This window comes from Vitis riparia, chromosome 10, assembly GCF_004353265.1.
Source record: "Vitis riparia cultivar Riparia Gloire de Montpellier isolate 1030 chromosome 10, EGFV_Vit.rip_1.0, whole genome shotgun sequence".
Lineage (NCBI taxonomy): Eukaryota > Viridiplantae > Streptophyta > Magnoliopsida > Vitales > Vitaceae > Vitis > Vitis riparia.
This window is the reverse complement of record NC_048440.1, coordinates 110,005-123,198: the sequence shown is the minus strand read 5'-3', so window position 1 is coordinate 123,198 and position 13,194 is coordinate 110,005. Positions and strand designations below refer to the sequence as shown.

The following is a 13,194-nucleotide window of genomic DNA, read 5'->3' as shown; positions in this document are numbered from 1 at the left end:
AGGCATGACACATGTTTGAGGAAACATAATGGTGTTTTTTTATTTAGAAAAGAGTTTTTAATTCCAATTTTATATTTATTTATTTATTTATTTATTTTTTTTGCAGAATCTCTTTATAATAATTATATGAACCCATGAAAAAAAGAAAAAAAATGGGCCTAGAAAATATTTATTTTAATTTTTTATTTGAAAAATAGGGAAAAATCGTGTAAATATTTTTAAAAATTGTATTTCACATGGGAAAAATACATGAAATAGGAATCCATGAATTAATGCAACATTCTTTTAAAAATTATTATTATTATTTTCAATATTTTTACTTAAAAAATAGTAAAAAATAGGGGAAATTAGTAAAAATTAGTGTAAATATTTTTAAAATTTGTATTTCACTAGGGAAAATTTTTCTGGAATATGAATTCAAGGATTGGTAAAATTCTCTTAGCAAAAAATTATTTATTTTAATTTTTTTTACTTAGAAAAATAGTAAAAAAAGAAGAAGGAAAATTAGTAACAATTACTTTAAATATTTTTACAAATTGTATTTGTGATGGGAAAAAAAAATTCTTAAACATGAATCCAAGGATCGATGCAACTCTCTTTGTCCAACAATATTTATTTTTAATTTTTTTTTTTACTTAAAAAATATATAAAAAATAGGAAAATTTAGATAAAATTGGTTTAAATAATTTTAAAAGTTGGTTACCATTAGGGAAAAACATTTGCAACATGAATCCATGGATTAATAACATTCCATGATTAGGAATAGCCATAATTCGGAACCTTGTCAAGGCATCGGGGTCAAAATCCAAATTAAGGACGAGTGGTGTCAGCAAGTTTCACAACGTGGGTCATGGCACCTATCACGACATCAGCCTTGGCATGCATAATGGTATGCGTCATGTGTCTTGACACAACCTCTACCACCATGTCATGGGTCATTGCAAGTGTTGTGGCACAAGCGATGACACACAAAACGTGTTATGGCTTGGGTCGTGGCATCATGTATGGGGGTGTAGACCCTCAATTTTGTCCTTCTAGCACATATCTTATTATGTGTTCGTTTGGTACTTTACAACAATTCCCTAGTGGTCCATTGCTACTTATACTACTTACATTTTTTTAGTCACTTTAGAAACTTTGGTTGAGAGATTTATCTAACCCCTATTGTGACTCTTAGCAGTCCTAGTTTAGACTTAGACACTGTCCTAAACACCTTATGCCCACTTAAGTACCACCTTAGGCCCATCTAGGATACTTAGGCCCACTTAGGTATTTTTAGACTCACTTTTTATATGACTTGCATGATTGCATGACTTGTATAACTTTCTCTATTATTTTTATTTTATTATAAGTTTTCTAAATCATATTTCTTGGCTTTTTTGGCATGAGGAAATGGGCTGTCATCTATGGACGGAGAATCATCGGAATTTTGGAGAAAGGAAAGTGGCAGTTTTTTTTGCGGGAAAAATGAAAATTTCCTTTTGGAAAAACGGATATAAAAAAAAAAGAAAAAGGGGGGTTTTCAAAAGAGAGGGACTGACAGCACGCATTGAGAAGAGGAGAGAGAAAGGAAGAATTTTTTTTTTTCATTGCTTTGGTGAGAAGAAAAAGAACTCGTGTCCACCGGCCTTTAGAGGGGTTTTGGAGAAAGAGAATCGATCTCACTTGAAGCCGAGGAATACTTCTCAAAGGCAGGTTCTCCCAGGTACGGCTACATGAAATTCACATCTTCTTAACTCCAGATTTTTTTTTTTTTTTTTTTGGCAAATCCCGGTGTTATCTTGATTGATTGTTGTGGACATTTAGAGCTGATCGTTTCTCCTGCTGAATGTGTTTAAATATGTGCTTGGTTATTCACTCTTTTCCTAACTCTACTCTGTTTTCTAGAGTTCTTTTTTCTTTCTTTCTTTTTTTCGGTACCCTTTCTTCGTCAGGCAACAATTTAACAAGGACAATGAACATCCTTGAGGAGGACTCTGTGTTTCATCCAACAGAAATCGATTCAGAAACGTCCTTACAACAACTAGAAATTGATTCTGAAATTGAAGCATGGTGGTGGAGTAGAGTGAGAGAACCGGAGCCAAAGACAACTCTTTTATTCTCTCTCGTGTTCTTGTAATATTGGTTTTCCGGCGCCGGAGTTTGTCGGACTTTCCGTCCGTCTATGGCGATTATATTCTGGCACTGAGATCTTGGTTCCGGCCTGCGCCATCATTGGGATAATCTTTTTTGTGGTTCAGTGGATTCTGGTCTCTCGCGTCAAGCTTTCTCCAAAGCGGCACTCGTTCTCTAACTCTAGCAAGAATGGCACCGCTGAGTATCTGATTGAGGAAGAAGAAGGCACCAATGGTCACAGCGTCGTTCACAAATGCGCTGAGATACAAAATGCTATCTCTGAAGGAGCAACCTTTTTCCTCTTTATCGAATATCTGTATGTTGGAATCTTCATGGTTGCTTTTGCAATCTTGATTTTCGTTTTCCTTGGCTCTGTGGAGGGTTTCAGCACAAAGAGCCAACAGTGCTCATACAACGAATGAGAGATGTGCAAGCCAGAACTTGCCAATGCTATCTTCAGCACAATATCCTTCTTGCTTGCTGGTTTTCCTTCTCTGCTTTCTGGTTTCCTTGGGATGAAAATTGCCACTTATGCAAATGTCAGAACCACTCTAGAGGCAAGGAAGGGTGTTAGGAAGGCTTTTATCACTGCATTTAGATCTGGTGCAGTCATGGGTTTCCTTCTTGCTGCAAATGGTCTTTTGGTCCTCTATATTGCCAACAACCTCTTCAAGATATACTATGGTGATGATTGGGAAGGCCTTTTTGGGGCTATAACTAGTTATGGCCTTGATGGTTCTTCCATGGCTCTCTTTGGCAGAGTAGGTGGAGGAATCTATACAAAAGCTACTGATGTCGGTGCAAATCCTCATGGGCATCTTTGGTTTGGAAATATCAGGAAAACTAGAATGATGAGAAAAACAAGAAAGATTGGTCACCTTTGAACTTGTGTGATTTCCGAATATTAAGGATTCTGGAGGATGGAGTATCCAAGTTGTTTCTGAAAGCAAAATGACTTTTGGCTCTGTTGAAGATACAATAGAATGAAGTCAACCTATTGAAGAGAATTCGCTGATTCGGGAGAACTTAACATGGGAGAGGCATTGGCATAAGGAGCTTTTGATAATTGTATAAAGGTTCCTGCATAGGTCTTTCCCCCAAGCTGCAGTTGGCAGCTCTCGTCATAGAACTTGAATTTGGATGGGATTCCCCTGCTCGACTCTTCCTCTGTTTATGCCTTTTTAATTCGTTTTTGATGTCTTAATTGAAGTTTGTTGGATTCGGTTATGTGATTAAGTTTTATGGTAGAGTACCTACTGGTTCATGGTTCAGGTTTAAAATCTGGTTTTAATTTTAATTGCTTAAAGATATTCGAAAATGACCATTGCAAACAACCTGCTGCTGTAAAGGTTGTGATACTCGAATGTCAGTGTGAAGATGTGATTGGGGTGAAAGTGCTGAAATCAGAGCTCAGAAGAAGGTCATCGGCTGTTGATTCTGATATGGAATACAATTGGAATGCCAACATTGAGATATGCTTGAGAAGGAAGAGGAGAAAAAGCTTGGTCTGCCTTTGGATGACTATGTCGAGCTCATGCTTGATGTCTGTCCTGAATATTTTAATTCCCATGACAGGGAATTCTGTGTAGCTTCCCAACTAGGTTGTGATGACTTGGATGCAATGATAACTGAATGTTGGCTATTGAGGTTCTCAAAGGGAAACAAGACTGACTAGATTATTAAAAAATGAGGCTGACGATGAATTTAATGACAAGCTGGCATCATTTGGTCACTTACTGTTCTCTTCAAGTGGACTATGAATCAGATAATTGAGATATGAATGACTTTGAATGTTGTTGGCCAGAGAGCAGTTTTGAAGCCTGCTCAGTATACTGGAGTTCAGGCAATAGCTGAAAGGCACATACCAGACTTCGAAGGAAATTGAGATTGCTGAGAGAAGGAACAGGAAGCTGAATACCATTGTGATGTTCTGCAGATGGGGGGGGCATCTTGAACTAATTTAGAATAATGAAGGGATTTTGGAGGGTTATGTCAAGTAAAGGGTTACTGATGCTCTGGACGAAGCTGCAACTAGAGAATAATTAAGCCTTACGAGAGGAAGAATTCCCATGATGAGCCTTACTCTCTGAACACTGTCATCGATAATTTTGGTGCACAAACTACTCATGAAAAGGAAGGGTATTTGAGGATGACTTCCAATCGAAAAAGGGGATGATCAACTTGTAGTAGAGTTTGAATTATCTGGTAATGGTTGGGTTTCAGGATTGAGAAGCCTTCCAGTTCTGATCAATTTCCCCTTGGTAGCCCTACCTGCTAACATTTTGAGGCACAAAGATTCATAGCTGAAAAGGAATAGAAAGTTAAAGTCTCACAAGTTTCTAAAATCAAGTCCGAAAAGGTGCCTGGAGTTGAGAGACTTCAGGATGGAAATTAAAGAACTTCCCATGACTGCCAAATTCGATACTTTGTTTTGAACAAAATGGTGTCTCGTGAGTTTTGGTATCATGGCTCTATGATGTATTTCTCGCCAACAAATCCTCAAGTTATATTGAACAAAGTTCAAATGAATCTCGAGTTCTTGAAGCCTGGTGGGACAGCATTGATTCAGAAAACTTCGTAAATTCTCACAAGAATAAGAGAGATGGAATTTAGTTTCATGCCCCGTCTGACTAGTTCTATCGTGCGCCTGAGCACTACAAACCTGTGAGCAAATAATTCATTAAGTAGCCTCAATATAATCCAGAAATTTATGAAGGTTATTTTCCAATAACAGTCTTCTGAATCATCATGGCACAGTGTATGACCCCTTGCCCAATGAACAGAATGCTAACAATCTCTATTACAATTTTTAAACTGGTCCTTTGTGTGAAATGACCAGCCTAGATTCGAGACTTATTATCGAATTGATTTGGTCACGAAAGATGAAGTACTGCACTGCACATAGAAAACTTCTAGATGAAGACAAGTGGCACAATTTTGATGATGGTCATATAACAGCTAAATGAAGAGAACATCAAATCCGCTACTGCTTATGTGCTCTTCTGGGAGGGTGAGATTCAATGATGTTTCTGTAAGCAATGGAGCACAGTCCTATGTAGATTATGAAAATATTTTGTCCCCAGACGTAGATCTTAGGCATGTTTTGTACTTCAGAAAGAGAAGAGTTGTATATTCTGGAATGCATGGCTTGTTTGAATAAAGGAAACTATGCAAGACAATATTCCTGCTTATGCTTTGATCGCTTATAAAATGAGTGATTGCTTAGAACTTGTATCTCCATGATAGAAACTGTCAGTAGGCTCAATGACATTGCTGAATTTGTGGTATTACCTGTTTATGTGGGGCAAATTTCATGGACCAGACGAAGCTTCGTAGCTTGACTTCGAGGGGTGGAAACTGACATGAGAAGTTGCCTTCAAGAATGGTCTGGTTAAGCTTGCTACAAATTCGCAAAAAGCCTCAAGTCACTGTCTCCAGAATCTGCATGTCCAATCCCCATTCGCTGCCAGAACCATAGAGCGATTCACATTGTCGTCGTCATCTTCGATCTTCTTTTTTTGCAGCGAGAGTCTGAAAGCAATCTCAATTGGGCCAACCGCAAACCACTCAAATTGTCGGTGTGCCATCTCATGCCATGTCAATGTATTGGCAAGGATATAATAAAACATCAATCAGTACCTCTCATGCTCCACAACAACCTTCCCCTCAGGCAACATCCACAACGTCATTTCCCTCAGCATTGCCGAATGAGTTGCAGGCTCCTGAAATTCAGGCATCCCTATTTGTGAGCTTGACAAATGCATTGGAACGCATTGCTCCTGCACCTTGACTTATAGCATGTGATCCTACACCTTCACTTGTACCATCTAATTCTATGTCTTCACTTACCCCGTTGAATTCTGCACTTTCAAAATTTTTCATATTCTCTTACTCAGGAACAATTTTCTACTTCTTCTGATACGATGTCCTTGTTTGCAAAGGCAACTCTACCATCATACTCTGTACCTGTAATTCGAATATAATAAACATGCCTTCATTTCCTTCATCTTATCAAGACGTTAACACCATTGAAGCTCCAATTACTGGTAAAATAGTTTTTGATCTGGTATCGGTGCCTCCTATCCATCCCCTGCATCATTCTGCATCCACAATTGGGGGTTCCACCTCTGGCCTCCTTCTGACTCTACCTTCAACTTTATTAACTCCTGATCAATTAGCACAACCCATGTCATCCATGCTTTCTTCCTCACCAAAAGTATACCCTGGTCAGATGGATAAGGTTGCTCCAACATCAACTTCTCCTAATACTTTGAGCACAATGTCTACTCCAGCATTTCAAGCACCATTGTTGCCATTGCCAGCCTCTGCTCAACAGTCTCAGAAGTCTATTGTGTAGTTCACTGAAGAATTCAATTTCATAGTGATGAATGAAAGGTTTAAAAGGGATGAAGTTTGGGGTTATCTTGTAAAGACTCATTTGATTCCATTCGAAATTCCTGCATATGTTAGTGAAAATATTCCTGAGTCAGTTCACCTCAATAATGGCCCTACTAGACAATTTATCACTTCTGAAAGTAAGACAGATGGACGAGTAAAGGTCGATCCTCTTATGGGAAGTTGAGGATTACGATTTTCTCGAATTTGAGTCAACTAATCCGAAAGTTGTTGTATTCGAGGCTAATGCTTTCATCCAGTTGGAAAACTCTAGTGATGAGGGTACCCCTTCTGAAGAATCAAGAAGTTGTTGAATTTGAGGCTTCCAATGGAGGAAATTTGAGCTTCTTCTAATAAGACTTCCAAGGCTGTCATGCTCATTACATTGCAGTTCAGAATTCTACTTTGAAGTCCTTTCAAAACTCACTTTCCAAAAGGCTCAGATGCAATGTCACAACTTATCAAAATTGCTAGCATTCATGTTCTTGAAAGACAGTCTCCTAAGTCTGATCCCAAGGAGCCTTTGAGGGTTTATTGCTCCGTTCTAGAATATGGAGAAAACGATATTGAGTGAGGACGCTGCCATAGCTGGGATTGAGATTAGTTTTCATTACAATCCACCCCATGAAATGAATGTTCCAATACAGGCTGCAAATTGAGAAGGCCAGTTTCGGATTTTGATTTTGATGATGGGTAACCACAAGGGAGTAGTTAGGCTATCATTATCGCATAAGCAGTAGAGAAGCATTTCATATCTCAATTACGCAGTATTGCTCCAGCAAACACTCATGCTGAAAGGCAAACCCAGAGTTCAGGACTTCAGCATAATCAACAATCGGATGCTCCCATGTCTAATGATAGCCAACCGGCAGAAGGGGGCGATAATACTGGAAGCAAAGAGGTGAAGGGCAGCCCGAAGAAAACAGTAATGAAATAGTCAAGATGATCTACTGACCCAAGATGTCTTGGTACTTGATACAAGTGCTGAAGTTTTTATTGGTCAGGTTGCTGACCTCAAAGAACAACAGAATGCTTTTGAAATCAGCCAGGAACACATCGAAATCGCTGCACCACTGGAGGACTACATTGCCCTGAATCCAGCCAAGCATTTCACATTTGTTTCCCATAGTGCTGGAGGTGCTCTGCCAAGAGGTTCTGGAACGCTCAAATATTTTAATTGGAGGATTTCTAATGCTTCAATAGCACTCACCCTATGATGAAGACTCAGTTTGTGATGAAAGAGTGGGGTTTCTGGCATCCACCCATACACCAAACGCGGAACCAATATTTGCTCATCTTATAGAAACAAGCGGTTTTCACTGCAAACCAAGTGATCAAGATGATGTAGGCTGTAAGAATTTCCCGGAAGCAGTGCAAATGGCCGGGCCAGATGATGAAGCTTTTCTCCAAAAGCTGAGGCAAATGTTATTGGAAATGGGAAAATCGAAACAGAAGTTATAATGCTCTCCTTCTCTCATGTTCAAAATTAAAAAGGATTTAGGCAGTCGATGAAACGAAACTCATTTGATAGAAAGGATTTTATTTGAATCAGAATGTATAGTGAGTAGTTCGACAATGGCTGGTTCTAGTAATTATGCACTAAAGTTGGATCAAAGCCTTGCATCTCTTGGTGAATCTGTTTCACTTCTTAAAACAAAATCTGCGATTCGAAGACTCTGCAGTCTGATTAGAAATTGACTCCCTTCAAAGCCACCTTGCCATCCAAATCGTAAGGGTTCAGAAATTCCAGCTATTTGAGGTGAAGTTAAGAGGCAGTCTTGTCCATCTTCCAGCATAGACATAGCTTAGAATAATTCTGCAGGTGCTTCGATCCTAGAATTTGAGGAGGCAGATCGTGATGAAAGATCAAGTGATACATTCAATGACGATTTTTTCCTGTGCGAACAGAATATAATGGGCTTGATCTAAAATAACAGAAACCATAGAAGAGTCTAAACCAACATCCGAAATAGCAAGACCTCCACAAGGACCATTGCGAACTTCATCACTACCAGCATGGCAATCCATACATGTTTCAGGAGAGGGGCCACGAGCATTGACAAGCATACGTGAACCAATTGATCTTGGTTCTTACTTCATGCGATTTCTTAGCACATTACGCAATATTCCTTCATTTTTACTCTTTCAGACATTGAGCAATGAGGATGAGAAGGCATTCACTAAATTGCAAGCTATGGAAAGTAGGCTTTGTAGAGAGGAAAGAAACCGTCTTCAGAAAAGAAACTTTAGGCTCAACGCAACAGCAAATAAACTGCATGCTCTCAAGTACTTGCTCATCTAGTTGCTGCTGCAAGCACTCCTTAGACCTGGGGAATTCTCTGAAGCTATTGGCAGTCAAAAGGGGTAGTGGAATTAGGTCAGGTTTGTAGCAGAAAGCTTATGGTTTTTTTTAAATGAGTCTTTAAATGGTGGGTTTATTGGGAACAACATGCAACTGGTCTTCTGATGGCTATCTGTCTGGTGCACTGTATGGTCTGAATTTGTAGAGGCATCTTGTACTTCGTCTCGTAAAGATTTGAATGTTATGCTTCTGGCTATGAATTGTGGAAAAAGTTTGAAGGAAGTTTCAATGGTGGAACCAGAATTGGATGGAACGTCCTGTGACCATATTAAACCTGGTACTGAATTTTCAAATGCTGTTGACAATGAGACTGATCTGGGTGGCAAATTATCTGATGCAAGCCATCTCGAGAATGATGACTTCTTCAGAGTGTCTGTACAAGCACAAAGCCATCCTGTGGATGAGTCATATGGTGGCAATCCGAATTTCCTTTTTGATGTTCTGCAACTCATGTCAAATGCTCCTGACCTGGCTCTTGAAAAGGAAATTAGTGACAATTTTGTGAATGGGGTTCTACAAACAGAATGTGGAAATGATTATTACATTGAAACGTTGAGCCATGGAAAGATTGATTCACCAAAACCTATTATGTTATCTGCAGAAGATCAGCTTCTTGGCTCAACCTTGTCAGGATCACTGCATAACTGTTCACCTACCTCAAGTACTGCTGATGGTCAGAAAAACGCCAAGTCAAGGAGAGGGCCAGACTGGAATCCAAACTTAAAATTCAGGAGTACAGGCAACCTACTAGGTTGTCCCTGCAGGCTTTAACCACCCTAACTACGTTGTATCAAGTAAGACTGTTATTAACTGACCAAGAATCAAAGTTTGGAGTTGGAAATATGTTCCGAAATCAAATTGCAGGCATACACTAAATGGGAAGAACATCCTGATCTCTAGAAAATCTTGGATGTTATAGAAATGCTACTAGCTATCCCTTCAAGCACCCCTTTTGCTAAGGCTCTTTCAGGGTTGCAATTCTTGCTTGGCAGAGTCTGGATATTATAAGAAAATGGCTCAAAATTCGCTATTTCCGATCAATTGGAACCTATTATTCTCTTGACATACTCATAGAAAATATTTAGTTTGATTCTTGGCCTGCCTTGCTTCATGAAGCTCAGGATCAGTATGAGATTAATGGTGGGAAGTTGTGATTTCCTTTATACTCAGTTGTTTGGCATAGGCAATCTGTTGGTATCACTGCATATAATCATTCAGTTGATGTTTTTGCTTCTCCAAGTCAAAAGGATGGGAACTTTAGGCCTGCTATTTTGATAGATGGAGATTGTGAATGGCTCTTGATGTAGCCAAGGGGATGAATTACTAGCACACAAACCATCCTACTACTGTACATAGAAATCTGAAGTCTCCAAATCTCCTTCTTGATAAAAACTCGGTTGTCAAAGCTTGTGATTTTAAGCTGTTACATCTAAAACATCATACTTTTCTACCTTCGAAGTCTTTTTTACTGAAGTGTCTCTCTTTTAATCCTCAAAGCAAGGCAATTGCTTGTAGTCAGAGGACTTTCCCCCATGGTTGCTGATCCCAGACATCCTGCTGAATCTACGAGTGCAACAAATGAGTCAGTTCTGAAGGTTGCACTTGACCATGGGAAAACATCATCAAGCAGCACCATCAACACCAGCATTGCAGTCTCAATCACATCTCTAGGCTCCCCTCAGACAGTTGCCACCTTGGTGCACATCATCCTTCCCTTATTACTTCTTTTCTTTCTTGTGAATTTTCACTTTTTTTTTTTTTAATCTGGATTTCAAAACCATTTTTCGTCAAAATAACTCTAGTTTTCTTTAAAATTCTTAGGAGTTTCTAGGCATAAAATCCAAATTTTAACGTACTATTTGCTGTCATTTTCCTTTCGGAACGTGTTTTCATTATTTTTAACTAATTTTCTTGATTTTTTTTTAATAAGCATGAACAAGCTTTATGATTCCAAATAATGGAATTCACTGAACCAATTCATGCAAAAGCAATTAGGGCCTTGGTGGGGGCCCAACATCCATGATATTTTGTTCAATATTTTTTTTTTGTTCGATATTTAATTGATTGTGCTTCCTCTTTGTGGAACATGAGATTATTTTGAATTTGTTATTGGGCTAACCTTGTTTCCCATAGAGGCATATTAGCTTGCTATCCAAGTACGCCCCCCACACTTACTTTCAAGAGTTCCATGGACACGTATGCTATTGATGACTATATCCATGCTTGATGTGATTCTTGGATGCTTAGATGTATGCTTGGATAAAACAAATGTTGTGTGCTGTATTTCTATACTAACTTTGATGTTTTATGATAGCACTTGAGAAGTAGTTCAGGTACACACTTTGACTTTCTTTTATGATCATGATTGAACTTTTAGCTTGAAATGTTAATTCTAAAATCACCTTAGCCTACCTGGGTATCTATAACCAACTAATTAATTGCCTCATTTCCCTCAACTTAGTCAGTAGAGACCTTTGTAGGGCTTAGAGGGGTGCTATCTTCTAGAGGTACCTTCTCAATAAGTAACCTGATTCTTAGACCTAGACTTGGGTTTTTCAAAGACACGTTTTTCCAAAAACTATGGAGTTATTTTTTGGGGTTTTCTTTCTTATTTTATTTTTCCTTTTAAAATAAAATAAAATAAGTGGTGACTAACTTTTCCAAAACCAATTTTTCACTAATAAAAGTGAGTCTCACCGATGAGTGGGAATGCGTGTGAAAAATGCGGGTCCACAAGGGGTTATGGCACACATCGTGGCATGGGTCATGTGTTCTAGAATAGCCTCTAGCACCATGCCATAGGTCATTACAAGTGTTGTGGCATGAGTGGTGTCACGCGTCATGTGTCTAGGCTCGGGCCATGCCACCATGGCATGGGGCTCATGGCACAAACGATGACACACATCACATGTCTTGGCACAGACTATGGCACTAAGCTAAGGGTTGTGGCAAGGGGCGATGGCATGTGTCACACGTCTTGGCATGGGTCATGGCACATGTCATGACACGGGCAATGACATGCATCATGGCACGAGTGGTGGAACGTGTCATATGTCTTGGCTTGGGTCATGGCACGTTGGCAGGGGTCGTGGCGCACTTCATGGCATGAGCAATGGCTCATGACGTGTCTTGGCACGAGCAGGGACACCATGCCAAGGCTCATGGCACGGGTAGTGGAAATCATCACATGTCTTGGCTCGAGCTATGGCACCATGCCAGGGGCCTTGGCAAACATCATGGCACGGGCGGTAGCATGCGTTACATGTCCTAGCACGGGTTGTGGCACCATGGTAGGGGCTTTGGAACACATCATGGCATGTGTCATGTGTCATGTGTCATGTGTCATGTGTCTTGGCTTAGGTTTCCACACCATGGTAGGGGTCTTGACACGCGTCATGGCATGGCTAGTGACACGGGTCTCGTGTCTTGGTATGAACCGTGGCACTATGCTAAGAATCGTAACACTCGTTATAGCACGACGGTGACATGCGTCATGTGTTTTGGCTTGGGTCGTGGCACCTTGGCAAGAGTTATGACACACATCATGGCACGAGCAGTGGCGTGTGTCACGTGTCTTAACATGGGTCGGGGCATCATGCCAAGGGTTGTGGCACGCGTCATCGCATGGGTGATGACACACATCACATGTCCTAGCATGAGTTGTGGAACCATGGTAGGGGCCTTGGTACACATCATGGTACGGGCAGTGGCACCTGTCACGTGTCTCGACACACATCACCTGTCTTTGCACACATCATGTGTTATGACACCATGCTAAGGGTTGTGGCACGTGTCATGGCACGAGCCGTGGCACACGTCACGTGTGTTGGCACGGGTTGTGGCACCATGGCAGGGCCATGGCATGCGTCATGTCACGGGTAGTGGCACACGTCATGGCACGGGTGGTGACATGCATCATGGCACGGGTGGTGACACGCGTCATGGCACGGGCGATGACACTCTTCATGGCATGGGCGATGGCACGCATTATGTTTCTTTGCTCGGGCTATAGCACCATGCAAAGGGTTGTGGCACACGTTATGGCATGGGCAGTGGCACACGTTATGGCATGGGCAGTGGCACACATCATATGCCTTGGCACGAGCTGTGACACCATGACATGAGTCGTTCATGTGTCTTGGCACGGGCTATGGTACCATGGCATAGGCGATGACACCTGTCACGTGCCTTGGCTCGAGTCATGACACCATGGTAGGGGCGTGACGTGTGTCTTGGCAAGGGTAGCGGCATGAGTCACATGTCTTTACACAAGTTATGGCATGCATCATGTCATGGGCGGTGGCATGTGTCACATGTCTTGT

General features: G+C 40.6%; 1 long non-coding RNA gene across 1 annotated transcript; it reads left to right on the top strand.

The window, feature by feature from the left end:
• The first annotated feature begins 1,571 nt into the window (after nucleotides 1–1,571).
• On the top strand, nucleotides 1,572–8,125 carry LOC117922976. The gene is made up of 2 exons (XR_004652596.1): nucleotides 1,572–1,705; nucleotides 1,888–8,125. It is a non-coding gene; the product is annotated as an uncharacterized LOC117922976 (long non-coding RNA).
• The last annotated feature ends 5,069 nt before the right edge of the window (nucleotides 8,126–13,194 follow it).